Raw genomic sequence first — 16,506 nt, 5'->3', positions numbered from 1 at the left:
CCTATAAATACATTAATTGCACTGAAGCTGAATTTAGTATTGTATTCAGTCATATCCAGAATGTTTTTTTACCCAATATGGTTCTCAGAAGTCTTAACCATCCCTGAAACCAGCTAAAGAGCAGATTAAGTGAAGTGACATGGTTAATACCTGTTGACATTTCTAAGAGTCAAGGGTTTCAATGGCTGGGGTTGTGTCTGCAGGTGTAACACTAACTATGTAATCACCATACTTTATATTAAGTAGAAATCTAGAAGAATTTGGAGCATTATCTCCACTGGTACTATTTAGCTGGACTGTAAGTATTTTCTTCCATAACTTAAGAAATGCCACTCTGAGTCAGAGAGCTCTGGTCTGTTGTATCTCTAGTCAGTTCAGCAGGAGCATTTTCCCTACAATAATGGCACCTTCCCCAGATGAACATTTTTGAATATCAGAAATAACCTTAGAATCTCAGGAACATCTTCTGGCATCCCCAACTTCCCTCATCTCCTATTATATATTATTTTTCGTGAAATTCCCTCTTAAGCTCATTGTATTATCACCCAGTTCACTAGACCAACAGCAATACCAGTACCAGAGTTACGTCTTAGAAAGTCTACTAGCTCTCCACAAAGTTAATGAACTTTGACCCAAAGAAAAAAAAAAATCTCTTAACCCTTAGAAAGAAACACACAAGCCTATTTATTGCATGTTCTTGTGGTTTGGTGAAAAAAAGAAACCTGCATTTCCCTTCCCAGACTCAATTCCATTGATCATCTCAGTTCCATTGATTATTCTATATTTACCTCTCCAGGAAGAATTATTTGGGAAAACAGGGGGAAAAACATAAGTCTTAGAGAGTTATAAATTAATTTCCGTGGTATTCTCTTCCTTAAACACTTTCTAAATACGCTAAATTTTTTTTACACAGGATCACTGCCCTCCCCCGCAGATATTTTAAGAGCATAAATGTTTAAATTTTAAAACATGAACTGCTAATTATTGTAACTGAAAACATAAGGTTTATCTCATGTAGTTGTTCTCCTTGGGCCTGCACACAGTTCTCTGAAACAGAGGAAGAAAGAGAGAGAGAGAAAGAAATTATAATGCTCTAGTATGCACAGAAGCAAGTGCATGCATTTTTAAAATCATTTTGCTGCCTATATGATTTCAATGGTTTTTTTATAAAGTGATCATTATTCAAATATGCGAAGCCTCTACAGTCTAAGAGCAAGGCCACTTCTGCAAGGCTTTTAATTGTGATCTTAAAAAATTAAATCAAAAGCATTTTCTTTAAAATATCTTTGTAATATATTGCTTTTCCTAAATATATGAGTGAGAGGGCAGTCTTTCAGATTCTTACTGTAGAGTTTTGATTTTAATTGTATGTTTATTTCTGTGGATGCTTTGGTATAATATCTTAGTAATTCCAAATGTAAGCATACCTCAGTAATTGTGTTAATAGCCATAAAGCCACTTCCATGGTGCTTCATCATTGTAACTGACGGTGAAACTAACAAGAATAAAAAGTATGTTGGAGGTGCTAAAATGTTGCTTTCAACAGAAAGCAACTTAGATTTATTAGGGACCAAGGGTAGCAATTAGTCCTTCTGCCTGGTTGCTTTCTCTCTCCCAGTACTCCCATGCATTAGATGATGTCAAGAAGCAACTGCTGCTGTGTGAATTAGCATTCTCCAAGGTCAAAATGGAGATAGCCTACTTCAACACTTGTTACTAAAGAGGAGTATTTAGGAAAGAAACCCCAAATCACTATTAATATAGCTTCCAGCGTCCCTAAAATGAAGCTTCTCTGAACCTAGGGTTTAAGTCCCCATCTTAGATCAGCCATTGGTTCTGGCTCAAGTCATTGCAGATTTAAGAATCATGATGGTGAGAAATATCCTCCAGAAATTCAACCTTTTCTATCCTTTTTAAAATGGGCCTTTGGACTCTTTTTTTGGTAATGTTTGTTTTTGAAATAAGGTTCTTTTTTTTTTTTTTTTTTTTTTTGAGACAGAGTGTTGCTGTGTTGCCCAGGCTGGAGTGCAGTGGTGCGATCTCGGCTCACTGCAACCTCCTCCTCCCGGGTTCAAGTGATTCTCATGCCTCAGCCTCCCAAGTAGCCAGGATTATAGGTGCCCACCACCACACCTGGCTAATTTTTGTATTTTTAGTAGAGACAGGGTTTCTCCATGTTGGCCAGGCTGGTTTCAAACTCATGACTTCAGGTGATCCACTGCCTTGGCCTCACAAAGTTCTGAGATTACAGACATGAGCCACCATGCCCAGCCTGAAATAAGGTTCTTAAACTCACATGCCTTTCAGTCGACTCCTGCAGTCAGTCCCAGGAGGACACTAAGTAGTCAATGCATATGTCCTATGACTTGAGGAGTAAATTGGAAAGAGACCTCTATACTATCAAACCACAGCAGAAAGTAGGCTAAAAATCCAGAGCATTCTAGAGAAAGCTAATTCATCTAGATAATCACAGATTAAAAGTCTGCTAGGTGATACCATGTATCCAAGATGGGTCTTCGGTGTTCCTTTGTGCATTGCCCTGTCAACCTGCTTGCTGATCACCTTGGAAACTGTGCTTCTCCTTAGGAGAAATTGCTTGTTTGGGTTTTTCATGACAAACCTAAAAATGTTCTCTGAGCCTTGCTTTAGGTGCATTGGAATAATGCTTGTCGACCCAAGTAATGAGAATTTATGAGCTCATGAAGGAATTGTGCTTTTGTTTCTGCCTGGCTAACTTATGAATTTTTGTCTACCTCATTTTCGTATTAAAGTTTGCAGCTTCTGTAGGTAGGAAGAGAAAATGTTTGATACCAGTATTTTATAACCTCACTGCTTCTCTCCCTAGAAGAAATAAAGATTGTAAATATCACTACCATATTTTCTAAACACAGTTTTAAGCAGCCACACCTAGAATTTTCTGAATATTTTGAGCAGTACAGATTTATATGTGTTATATAATAAAGCATATTTATTTTTTCATGTTATTTAATTTTATATACAATGTTTAAAAATCAGTGTTTATCAGCAGACTGTAAAGGCAAGTAGGCTCTGTGGATTAGAAATGAATGTGTATGTTTCTTTCGGTTTTAAAAAGATACATTTTAATTTTGTAAATTCCCTCCAACCTGTACAACCCCTCCCTCAAATCTAAGTAGCCAAGTATCTAGCTTTGTGTAATTAGACAGCTTCAAGTATGTATTTTAAAGGGATACTTTAAAAACATATTTCTGAGTTGAAAATGATGCTTAGATTTATAAACAAAAATATATGAGGCTTAACATTTTGTTGGGTATTTTTTCTTTTCTAATACTGTTGTCCTGAGTTATTGAGTCTCAACTATGAAATATGCATGCTCCATTTATTGAATTTGTAGATAATGATAAATTATAGCCAGAAGACAAAAAAAGGTGATTGGAAGAAATGGTTCTGAACACATAAGAGACAGCTAGGTACAGGAAAAAGCAAACCTAATGTGCATAAATTTGATTACACTTTATTCTTTGTGTTCAGATAACTGCAAAAGGCTTACAGCATTTGTCAATTTTGTTATTTGTTCACTGCAATACATTTCAGAAAGCATTTCTTATTAAAGGAAAATAAAATACTACAACAACTACCTTGGAAGTTTCAAGAGAGCCTACCCTTTTCAAAAAATACCTAAATCCTAAAAATGACCCGGAGGCCTATTGATACCTCATCCTCCTCCTGAGCCTCCTTTTTGCAGTATAGGTTATTATGGTATTCATGGGTGAAAGGACCAAGGTAAGGAGGGTCCCTGTATGAGTTAGGGTTTATTTTTAATAAGGTGAGAAATAAGATAACTTCTCCAAAGGAAATGAAGATAACAATAGCTAACGTTTGCTGTGTGTTTACTGTATAACAAGCCAAATTAAGCAAATACACATCACATTAACCCTCTTCTTTTAACCCATGAGGGAGGTGCTGTTAGGAACCCATTTGACTAGCCGATAATCTACTTCAGTGATAGGACCTCGTCGTTAGGGTACTGACTATTAATCTTGTTTTGGCAGAAAGAAACAACCTATGTTCAGAATGAACTTTTAGGTTCCTGTTTATATTCCATAAAGGATGTGCCTAAAACTCAAACTTCATTTAGCCTCAACATTATTTAGCTAATTATGACATTGTCCATTTGATTCCAGCAAAAGAAAATCCAAATTCATTCCTGTTATTGGTAAATTCCCATAACCAGCAATTACAAAAGCTTCAAACAACTGTTGTTTAGGGAATGGCAAAATATTCCTCTCTTTCATTTTGCAGATACATTCTTAGCCAGATTAGGAGGATGATATCAAGATTTTGACTATAAGGAATATCACATTAAATGCATATGTATTTTTTATAAATATAATACTTTTACTACAATGAAGACATGTTTAAACATATTGCTGGCATCTTTAGAAAATAAGAGCCACATTATTTGGCTGTATCAGTATGGAGTATAAAAAATAAGATAGTTTTTTGTGGAACAAAGTGTTATGACATACGAATTTACAAAGTTTACCTTAGTTCTGTGTAGCACTCATCTCTAATGTGTTCAGAACAATCAAAATACTTGCCTGCATCTATTTCACTGGAGACAAAACTTAGCAGGCTTTTAATAATCTTTTTTCAGTATTTACAGAGATTGTATGCCTATGAAAGACTGATCCTGCCTTCTGATGCTATTTTGTGGTAGCTTGACAGTTTCTACTTTCATTGATTTAAAAAGTCCACAGGTTGGGGGAGCAGGGTTAGGAGTGTTACTGGACTCTGAGGAGGAGTCCAGGTCCTCTCCCTCACTCCTGTTGTGGAGTTGCCCTTCTGGAATGGAAAGAAATAGAAACTTTGGAATGTGGAGTGGGAGGTAGAGGTTGAGTCCAAGCATAATTGGCTAGGAGGGAATCCTGGCGATTAGTGATGGCAGTTGAGGAAGATTTATTTTAATGCCAGGGGTTGGGGGTTGGGGCAGAATAAAAAAACTCTGGGTTGTTTCTTTAAAAAAAAAAAATCAATTTTTAACAAATACTTTCTAAGTGCCTACTGTAGGCCAGGGACTGTCCCAGGTGCTAAGGATACAGCAGTGTACAAGTTAGAGCTCTTTGTTCTAAGGGAGCAAGAGAAATTTTAGTATTAAATCAATACTAAACAAATGTAATTAAAGAACTGATGCTTTGGTTTTCCTGGCAGCTTCGTCACCACCATAAAAATAAAAATACAACTTGCTATTAGGGTAGGTACCTTCATGGATACTGCTGATGTTTATTCAGTAAGTATAAATTAGCAATTTTATCTTTGCTTTTAAACGTGCAACTGGCCAGTCATTTTAAATGACAGATGCTGCCTGGCTGATGGCACAGAACTTTTAAAAACCTCCTATTGGAGAATATGCTTCCAATCACCATTCCATTAGAACCCAAATGTGAGTTCAGTGGTCTGAGAGCCAGGATGAGTGGAGAACCTAATCTTCTGCCTTCTCCCTGCTGGGTCCTTGGCCTCCACACAAGGTGGAGAGTTGTGGTCTGAGGGTACTTTTTCCCTTTGTTATTTAATGGGTACCAATTAAAAGATGTGGAATGTGCGGATCTCCACACCATCTTCTTTGCTTGTTGCTGTTGTTTTCTCTAAAGTGGGATCAGTGTCATGAATGGTTTTAACAACCATAATCTCTCTTTCCTGAAATTTATAAAATAGAAAATTGGCAGCCAAGGAAAGCATGTCCAGGGGTAGTATGGAAGATGACTCATGTAGGCTGAACCCAGAAATCCATCACTCTTAGCAAGATCTGCATCCCCTTTCTCTTATGAGAAAGAGCTTATGCCTTGGCCAAAAGAATCTGGTAGCTTTCTGCAGCGATGTAAATGTTCTCTATTTTTGCCTTCCTTTATGGAAGCCACTAGTCACATGTGGTTAATACTGAGCACTTGAAACATGGTTAAGTGACAAGGAAACTGCATTTTTAATGTAATTTTTTAATTACTCTAAATAGCTACCTGTCGCTGGTGGCTACCATATCGGACAGGGCAACCTCAGGCAACAGGACATCTCTAACAATTAATAACAAACTGGCAAAGAAATCAATAAATTTATAAAAATAAATTGGGGAGAAAAACTGTATTCCACATGTAAGGGGTTCCCCCATAGGATGCCCATGCCTCTGGTGATTAGCATTCTCTTGCCTTTCTTGTGTTTTGTGCCTTTGTTTTGGAAAACTTCAGTGGGTGTTCCTTGACAGCTGGGCATTAGAAAATGCAGAGTACAGTGAAAAGATGGCCTATCAGAACCAGGGGTCTTGAGAGTAGTAACTCCAGGGCTTCATTGTAAAAGCAGCTGTTAAAACAAACTCTCCTCTGTGAATCTCAGAGTTCAAGTTCATCGTGGCCATAAGTTCAGTTAAGGAGAAAGCATGTTTATGTGTTCAGTGGGTTGAAAGGGCAAGGCTTGATTGATGCTTTTTAGGAGACGGCAAAAGTGGAAAACACCAGGTAGCCACCCTGTAGAAGCTTGAATTCCAGGAGATCATTCCCTCTTTGAAGGAAAAGTTTCAGGAAGGCAGCTTTTCATATTCATTGAACCCAGTAGGTGAAGGTTGAGCAGATTAGCTTTGCAGGGCTCTGTTTCAAAGACACATCAGAAGAAACCGAGTTGAGGCAATGTCTCTCCTCCATGACTGTAAATGTAGTCATTTAATTTTGCAAAACTTAATGTCTACAGTGTCAAAAAAAAAACAAACCTCTTATTCATTCACATTTTTACTCTATACTGAGGGCCCCAAGAAATTTAAATTTATGTAACAACATTGACTGCAAATTGACTGATAATTGCCATCAGTTCTCTTCCTCAGTGGCCAGATAGAGTGTTTTCCCCCCGTTTAGGGCAACATCCTGAATTAAATTATAATCTGACAGATGGTCTGTTTTTAGAAGCACTGATTAATCTACTATGCTCACTCTCAGGTTGTCTATGCACTAAAATGAGAAATAGTTCAAATGATTCTCCCTAAGCCATTTTCTTCTGAAATATCTCAGAAAGTGAATGAATTGATAGCTTCAGTTATCCAAAAAGGAGCAGATTTTTTTCCCCACTTAATTTTTCACACAGTGTGTTTCCTCCCATAATTATAGGGAGGACTTTGATTTTTTTTTTTTATTATAACAACCACTTACATTTTGGAACATTTACTTTGTGCTCAGAATTATGCTAAACAATTCACCCACGTTTGCCTAACTTAATCCTCTCTACATGATGAAGTCAGCACCATCAGAGAAGTTGCTTAGTTGATCTCACTGCTCAGTAGTGGTCTCTAGGTCTCACTGCTGGGAAGTGGCTGAACCAGGATTTGAACTTAGGATTTTCTGAATTTTAAGCTAGTGGTTTAAGCCAAGATATAATCCCCTCATCTCATTGTTTAGTTGATGAAATGGCAAAATGTAACATGAGTGGAAAGGGTATGTCTACAATGTAGGATTTTATGTTATCCCAGAGTGTAACTATTAATATTTGAAATGTTCTGAAGCTAATTGAGCCATTTACAAGTTTTGCTTAGGGGATAAGCAAAGAAAATCGGGACTGAATATAAGAAAATTGTCTTAAACCAAGTAAAAGAGCAAGATTTGGGGTTTTCAGAAGATTTTAAGAAAAAAGCAACCAGTATTAAGCACATATTGGGTGCTATCTCTGGCATTTTTAGTAGAAATGGAATAACTTGAGGTATTTTCTTTATTTAGTAGATATATAGATAGTCAGGATGATAGATTTTATTAGAGCCAGTCAGGTGACTTTACATCTGTTCATGGTGATGAGGTTCCTTGCAGAAAGTAAGATGCTATAGCACTTACAAGTGAATTATGAAAAATGGTAAAATTTACTAAAATGTGATCTCACCATAACTCTCTGGTTGAAATAAAGCATATTCAATGCATTGGAACGTCTTCCAAACTATTTATTGAGCTAAAATTAAGCTATAGGAGCTGAACTCTTCTTTTAGCAAAGCTGTCTTGTTCATTCCCATTGGTAAGACAGTCAACCACCTTGAACCCTATTCTTGCATCCTCTTCCTCTCATCATCCCTCATTCTCACAACTACCTCTGTATTCCTTAGTCCATGTGGCAGGTGAATAATAAAACAGTTACGTTTGGGAACTTGGTAAGATGAACAGAGGGAAATACAACAGGGAAAAAGCAGACTGTGTTTGCTTCCTTTTTCTTAGCTAGGACAGAGGAAGAAATATAGACAGAGCCAACATATTTTAAGTGAAAAACCTGTTTCCCCAGTCATTTATTTAATTGCCCCATACCTGAATTTCCTTCTGCCTAATGAAACCCACAGTTCAAACTGGCTGCCTCTCTCTAGGCATACTACAAACAATGTTGAAATGAGTGAATGAGCTCAGCTACTCAGGTGCTGAACTCCTTATCACATTAGCCCAGAAATATGGAAGTAAAGAGCTAACTGGTAGAAGGGAATCATTAAAAAGAAAGGCATAGGATTATTTAGTGCTGTTGTATTAATAATGATGATATCCTGACTTAGAGAGTTGTACGGTATTTACGTAAAAGAGTGTCCTTGATTTGAGGAAAAAAGAGTTTTAGAGATGATGGGATGTTATGTCTCTAAATTACTCTCAAATTTTTCAGGGAAAGACAAAATAATAATAGCATATAGAGAGAGAGATGGGGGGAGCAAATGTGGTGAAATGTTGGCAATTGGGGACTCAGGATGAGGGGATAAGGGAGATCTTTATGATGTTCTTACAATCTTTCTATAAGTTGGAAAATGTTCAAAATAAGTTACTTTATAAAATTTCTTAAAGAAACAAATGTATTCAGAGTGTGTTTTTTCCTTCACAAGGAAGTAAAGAGTAGATCTGGATTTATTTCACAACTTTAAAAATTCTGACACATTCAAGGAAGCTGTTTTTAATCTGAGATTTGCACTGTAATGTGATAAAAAAGGGAGTGGGGTGTGGCAGAGCTCAGCAGAAACGAATCTTTCCTACTTTTTATTGGCCTTTTCCCATGATTTTCTCTTTCCTAAGCCTTCTCTCCTCCTCCCTCCTCCCCATCCCACCCATGCAGCTAAACTGAAAGGCCTCTGGGAATGGTGCATTTTTTTTGCTTCCCTTTTCCCAGGGGAATCTAGACTTTTATTGCATCTCTTCCTAGTAAATTCCAGTAAATATCTGGCCATATGCAGACTCCCCCTTTTCTTAATCGACTGCTACCCAGTCCACATCCAGATTCCTTTGAAAATGAAAGCATTTTCCCAAAAATGTGTGCTGTTTGTTTTCCTTGAGATTAATAAAAGCCCCGCCTAGCCCACTTACCTATTCCTGCCTTGGTATGTGTCCTTTCTTGGTGAAATCATTATTTCCTTCTTTTTGGTTGTCTTTGAATCAGACGTAACATATCCGAGCCCCCCGCAGGGTGCAGGGTCATGGACATAATGTCAGGGAGGAAGTGCTGTTCAGAAGAACGTGTTTGTTCATTGTAATTGGGATCTTCATTGTTGTGCATGGGAATTGATTTCACGTTGTACACGGCACGTTTTCTATAGATGGGGGCTTCCCAACCCTTTTAGCTGGAGCCCCTGACTTCATTGAGCAGATGTTCAGCAGGCCCTTTACAACTCCCATCAACAAAGAATCTCTGTGTGCCCTGACCTCACCAAGTCAATTTGAATCAATTCAGTTTTGAGAACTTGCTGAAGGACTTTCTGAGAACCTTAGTATAATTCAATAGTTCTCAATTGGGAGGTGATTTTAGCCTGCGGTGGACATTTGGCAATGTCTGGAGACAGTTTTGGTTGTTACGATGGGGATGCAGGTGCTATGGGCATCTAGTGGGTAGAGGCCAGGAATGCTGCTTAATAGTCTACAATGCACAGCACAACCCCAACAACAAAGAATTGGCTTACCCCAAATCTGGAAATAGTGCCACCATTGAGACATTTGGAGCCTCATTCAAAAGCGAAAGCTGAAAGTCATAGTTGCAAGTCCCGTAGCTATCTGAAAGCTCTTCTCTCTGGAGAGTTGAATTTCCCATAAAATGTAGGTGAGATTCCAGGGAGCCATCAAGGTCAGTCAAATCGAAGAAAGGTTTTCAAGGATGAGCTGAAAATATGAGATCTCAAACTTGTCTCACCAGACTGTGAATCTGCAAATCAACAAGCACCATCACTCATTTTGTGGGGCGGGGTTGAGGGTTAAAAGAGGTGGCAGATATTGTAAATGTGTGCAGATGTGCCCAACTGACCAGCAGACATTCTGCATGGCAACTTTGACAAGAGTAATAAACTAAAAACAGCATAAATGTGGGTGGGCATTTCTAAGAAAACAAGGGTTATATCCTCATCATGTTCATAATGTTAGCATTCTCTGATAGCACTGATAGTTCATATATAGAGATTCCTTTTTAAGTTTATGTTTCAAACAGAGCTTCCCATATCAGTGATAGAATTTGAATATATGAATAGGTCAGCAGTATCTAGGAATTGTCAGACTTGAGCGTCAGAGTTGAGTATATAGGTTTCTCTTTTGAGAACTCTTCTGGAAGTAGGATTAATTCTAGTGAGCATTTTACCTGATAATTTCTGATTAGGGACTAAGACAGCAGTACATAAAGTGTTCCATGGATTGTGAATAGGTATGAAGCAGCGTTTCCCAACCTTGGCACTATTCATATTTGGGGCCAGATAATTTTTTGTTGTAGGGACTGTTTGGGACATTGTAGATGCTTATCAGCATCCTTGACCTCTACCTACTGGATGCCAATAGCATACCCCCTCGGTTGTGACAGTGAAAAATATCTTCAGACGTTGCCAAATGTTCCCTGGGAGGCAATATCACCCTTCCTTTTCTGCCAGGTAGTTCTATGAATTTCTCACAGCAGAATTTCTCTTTCCATATTCCTATGGGCATTAGAGGGGTAGAACATCAGCATTTACCAGACATACCTGATACTAAGTCCCTATTTGTTAAGTCAGAGAAGTCTGAGGTTATAAAATCATTCCCTTCCTCCTCAAAGGGAAGTGAAATCCTTATATTGTAGAGATCACCAAGTTTTCATAGTCAGACGTTTCCACTTTGTCTGGGTTTTTAAAAAACCTATCAGAGAAAACTATACATAGGAGATCACCTTTTCCAAATATGTGGCATTAACTTGGCTTTCCTATACATGAACTTCTGGGGAAGCAAGTTTCTGCAGTTCTACCTCCTCGCACCTCCTCTTTTCCACTCTGCAAATCTTTGCTCCTCTAGCAGATGGCAAATGCTATATATTTCCCAACCCCAACCCCCATGCCACACAAACACACTCAAAATGGCAGGCACAACTCTGAGATCAGAGGGTCAGAGAACATTTTAGATGATATGTCTTGGTCCCAGAAGGAAAATCAATCTCAATTCTTTTCCTTTAAAAAGGTCATTAACAATGGCCATAAACACTAGTAGTGACTCCAAAGCTTTGAGACTGGAGAAGAAATCTATTGGTAGAGGAAAGGCAAAGAAAATAAACCCAAGACACTGTCATCAACCTCAGAAATTTTATGGTGGGACCTACACTCTAATGAAACATTGGATTTTCCCTGCAATGTTCAAACTTTATTTGATGGAAGACCACAGAAATATGTATTAAAGAATAGACTTATGCACTGGTGCCCAATGTGGAAGAGATCTTGGTTTTCCATAAGGAAAGTGGATGCTGTCTTTCAGAATTAATTGGAACCTTAAATTACCAATTGGCTATGTGAAAAGCCCTTTAAAATTAGAAATTGAATTTTGACTTTTGCCTAACTGTAATCTTACCGGTAATTCTAGGCTATAAATTGAGCACATGCAAATGTTTTGCCTAGGAAAGAATCCCTAAAAAATGAGAAATCTTGGCCAGGCATGCAGACTCACTTTGGGAAGCCCAAGGCAGGTGGTTTGCTTGAGCCCAGGAGTTCGAGACCAGCCTTGGCAACGTGGTGAAATCCCATCTCTACCAAAAATACAAAAATTAGCCAGTCTCACAACCTGGTCTCTAAATAAATAAATAAATAGATTAAAATTTTAAATAAAATTAAAAATTTTTTTAAAAAGAAAAATTGCCCCTAAACAAAGACACATCACCACCACCAAAAAGCTCACTGCTCTGAATGAATGGCCTTCTCCACTTCAGTAGTTACCAACTGATGGACAATTAATTGTCTTACATTTCCTGATGTGGCACATAAAGGTGCCCATTTGCAATTGGCCAAATGGATTTGACTAGAAGTGGAAAATAATAACAAAGGCCCTCATTTATTAAACATTTGATGTGAGCCCTGGCCTTGACCAGGTCCTTTGTGTGCATTATTGCCAATCCTCTTATAATCCTTGCAAAACAGGTCGTATGATGTCTATCGTGCAGATAGGAAAACTGAGATTTAGGGAAGTTAAGAAACGTTCCCAATAATTATACAGTCAGTAATTATTGGATCCAGACCTGATGGACTCCAAAGCCCCATGTTTTTCCACTGCCTCTCTTGGGGAGCTTTCAAAACTTCTAGAAACATGAATTTTGGTTTGTGATGCATAAAAGAAACAAGCCTGAATAGAAACCAGTTCAGCCCTCTTTTGCTTTATAAAAGTCCCTGGGACTGAGTCCTTGGAATCTGAATGTTTCCCAAGGGTTTTTAGCCAGATTCCTGATTTTGTTTATTTTACTTATCACAAGTCAGAGATAGCTGAATATTTGCATTTCTGAATAGGATCTTTTTTTACATTTCACTTAGTTTTGAATGGCTTTCAAAGAAACTCAAATTTGGACTGGGTCACCCAGCAACCTCAGGCCAGAGCTTTGAAATGGATCAGTTTCCCCCTGGACTTCTACAGCATCCTAAAATGATGAGAATTAGTACATTTGTAAGGAAAGGTCCTACTGAGCTAAGAAAATTTGGTCTTTCTGGACACGGCCTGATCCTCATATTTGGGTAAAAAGTACTCTCCATAAGAGGTAGACTTGGTGGGGACTGGCTGTAGAGAGTTTGCAGGAGGGTGGCTATGATTTCATTCTATCAAATTCACTCTACAAAATCTTGGGCTTGGTATTGGTTTTAGAGTCCTGGATATCCTATACTTAGAAAGCAAGGGTTTTTCTAAATGAAAGAAAACTTATTAAAAAAATTGATCAGGATCACACACATTGTTTTAGAACAGAAGAGTGAATCTTCAGTTTTATGCTTTTAGATGTTTCCAGCCAGAAGAAAGAAAATACCTGGCCCGGATAAAACCCATTCTTGAGTATTGCATTTCATTGTATTCTGTTTTTCATATATATATATATATATATATATATATATATATATATGCACACACACACACATACATTTTTGCACCCATCTGACAAAAATGTCACTCTAAGATGACATCTTCAGGGAGAGGAAACAACATTATATGACACGCAGGGTATGTGGTGGGATCAGTGGCTAAGAATGCACTGTCAATGTTTCTTGCATTTACAGGGCAGTGTAGTATTCTGAGTTCCTAGCTTCTGCCTCTTGTCGGCTTGTTTTATATGATACTCTCAGATAATGTTCCCTTTAGATGTCGCCTGTGCATTTAGTTCTGTAGATATGAGTAAATATTAAACCACAAGAATATGTGGCTAGTTTTGGACTGAATGGATATAAGAGACAGGAGACAGCAATTGTTATTTATTTGGTTCTAACAATAAACTGAGCATTGTGCAGAATGTTTACTTAATCTTTATTCTTGTGAGATAAGTGGTTCTAGGTTCTATTGGATATTATTTATTCACTTGTTTCATGCATTCATTTGTACATTCCATAAATGTTTGAGTGTTTTTTATAAACCAGGTACCATTCTAGGCATTTTGGATATAGGAGTGAAAAAAAAACACAAAAAAACCTTTGAACTCATTACGCTTACATTCTAGTGGAGAGTGGAGACAAGCTACGAATCACAAACAAATCAAAAAAGTCAAATATATATTATGAAAGAAGATGGCATTTGCCATAGATAAAAATAAATTAGGGAAGAAGGATAGGAGATAGCATAGAAGAGTAGGTGAGAATTAGATTAAATTAAGTTAGAGCTTAATTAAATTAATTAAAAGGAGGTTTAGGGAAGTCTCCATTAAGAAAGTGACATTTGAGCAAACATAGGGGAAAATACAAAAGGAAGCCATGTGAGTATCTGGGAGAAGAGTATTACAGGTTAAGGCCTGAAAGCGGGAGTACACCAGGCATCTCTTAGTGATACCAAAGAGACTAATGTGGCTAGAACAGAGGATGTGAATGATAGGATAGGAAATTACAGATGAAACTGAGGGAGACGAACATGGAGGCAGACTGTTGGGCAAGTAGAGGAAGGAGGGTTAGCCTGTTGGAAGGAGTTTTTGTTTTCACTTTGAGATAGGAAGGGACTGGCAGTGAAAACGTGGGTGGAGGCACTAAGTAGGAACATGAATTTGTTTTTAAAGGTTGACTCTGGCTTCTGAATTTAGCAGAGGGTACAGGAGGAACACAGATGGAAGTGGTAAGACCATTGTAGTAACTCAGATGAGAGAAAGCATTGCTCAGATGACAGTGGTCACAAGGGAAGTGGTAAGGAATGGTAGGATTTGGAAGAATTTTTGAGATAGTGCCAAAGGATTAGCTGAGAGTTGACTGTGGGGTGCAAGAGTCAGAAAGGGGTCAAAATGACTCCTGTTTTATGGACTGGACAAGTGGAAGGATGGAGTTGCCACCGATTAAAATGGGGAAGCCTACAGGAAGAACAGATTTGTGGAGGAAGAGCAGGACTTCTGTTTTGAACATGTTAAGTTTGAGATGTGTAGGCGTCATCACTTCATATCTCTGTTAAACAGAATTGAATATAGATGTTTGCAGTGGTTAAGCATCCTGCCAAAAATAACAAAGAAAGATATTTCCAGTCAGACCAGGTCTGACTGTCCTAACACCGTATTCATAGCCACTACACCCTTCTGCCTCAATCTTTTGATTTCCATCTGAATACATCTCAGAGTAGTGTAGGAATCATTTGAATTTGCAGAAAACCATCATATGTAATTTTAGCCTTTTTCATTGCCAAGTCTTCTGTGCTGTGAGCCATTTACATTTTATCTGGTTATTACTGCTCATCCCGTACTTTCATAGTGGTACTTTTGAGCCATTTTTTTTTTTAACCAAAGGAAGGCAGGAAGAGGAGACAAGAAAAGCCACAAAGGACTTGAATAATGCATATTGAGAGTGATTGTGTGCTGTCCAAACTCCCGATAGAGCAATGCTAAATTGGAGGATGAGCGTCTAATTTGATAATGGTTAAAATGACCTTTATCCCTGCTGCTGAGATACATTTCTCTGGATACAGGCTCAGACACGTATGCAAATCTTAGTTCTGGAGTTGGCATTAATATCCACCCACAAGTAAATTAATTACATAAGCTGCTTCCCAAAAATGTTATAAAATTTTCAGGATAGTCTACCTGACATGCTGGCCTGTAAAGATGCTCCTTTCACAATGAGCTTACAGAAGAAGGGCCAGACAGGCAGAGAAAGCAAGACTGAAGGAAGCAACTGAATTAACTGTGTCCTGGTGTCTTTTAAATGACTTGTTGACACATAGATAGTTCTTTGGGAAGAGAACAAGATCCAAGGGGCAGACATTGGTTAGGTACATGGATCGCTTCTCTACAGAAGCATTTCAGAAGGTGGCTGAAGCTTTCCAGCTCTGTCCCCTGACTGCTTTTGACAGTAGCATAAGTCAAGTCAAGTGGGTCTGCCCCAGCACTGTCATCTCCTAGCAGACTGACATCTCCAGGTAGCCTTGAACTCTCCAGTCCAGGCCTTCAATCACAGTCCACCTTGAGAGTACCGAGAAACTTTGGTCACTGTTCCTACCAGTCATAGCTTTCCCACCAATTACTTACTCAGACACAACTTCACTCACCTCTGGAACAAATTTCTCACCTACCGCCCTCCCTGTCTTCCAGACAGCTTTCATAAATAATCCCATGGCAGGCATAGAGTGGGTCCTTGTATTATCTTCGCCTCTTTCCTGAAAAATGTGAACATCATTATTCTGCTGATGTCAGGTTACAAATAATCACCAGGTAAACCTTGAAAGGGAAAAGAAGTCCTACAAAAACAGGCAGTGTGTTTGGGAATAAGGAATCAACAGGGTAATAGAGCCCTGTTACCCACATGAGGGGTAACACTGCCTGGTGATTATTGTCATCAGTTCCCCAGGGTACCCCTGGATATAGCCACGATAGAATTCACCAGGTGCTACATTTGCAGATTTCCTTGGTTTTTGTTTCTTTCTTGATGGGGAAGACAACGGTAAAATATTTCCACTCTTGCAGAGCAAAAAGAGCCCTAATTTGGGTTTCATAGCTTGCATAACTAATTTCATATACTGCTATATTTAATGTTAAAATTTATTTTCCCCTCTAATATGAAGTTGTTACATTGTGAGATCGAAGGTTGGGGAACTGGAGAGCCCTGTCCCCCATATTCCTGGG

At 38.3% G+C, this 16,506-nt stretch overlaps 1 protein-coding gene across 3 annotated transcripts in view; it reads left to right on the top strand.

Annotated features, from left to right (window-relative positions):
* Positions 1 to 16,506, top strand: part of ADAMTS9 (ADAM metallopeptidase with thrombospondin type 1 motif 9) — a 175,637-nt gene that overhangs the window by 94,813 nt on the left and 64,318 nt on the right. The gene's annotated exons all lie outside the window — the stretch shown is intronic.

The sequence above is a fragment of the Pan paniscus genome, chromosome 2 (genome assembly GCF_029289425.2).
Source record: "Pan paniscus chromosome 2, NHGRI_mPanPan1-v2.0_pri, whole genome shotgun sequence".
Classification (NCBI taxonomy): Eukaryota; Metazoa; Chordata; class Mammalia; order Primates; family Hominidae; genus Pan; species Pan paniscus.
The sequence above is the reverse complement of the archived record's forward strand: the minus strand, read 5'-3'. Positions and strand labels throughout refer to the sequence as shown.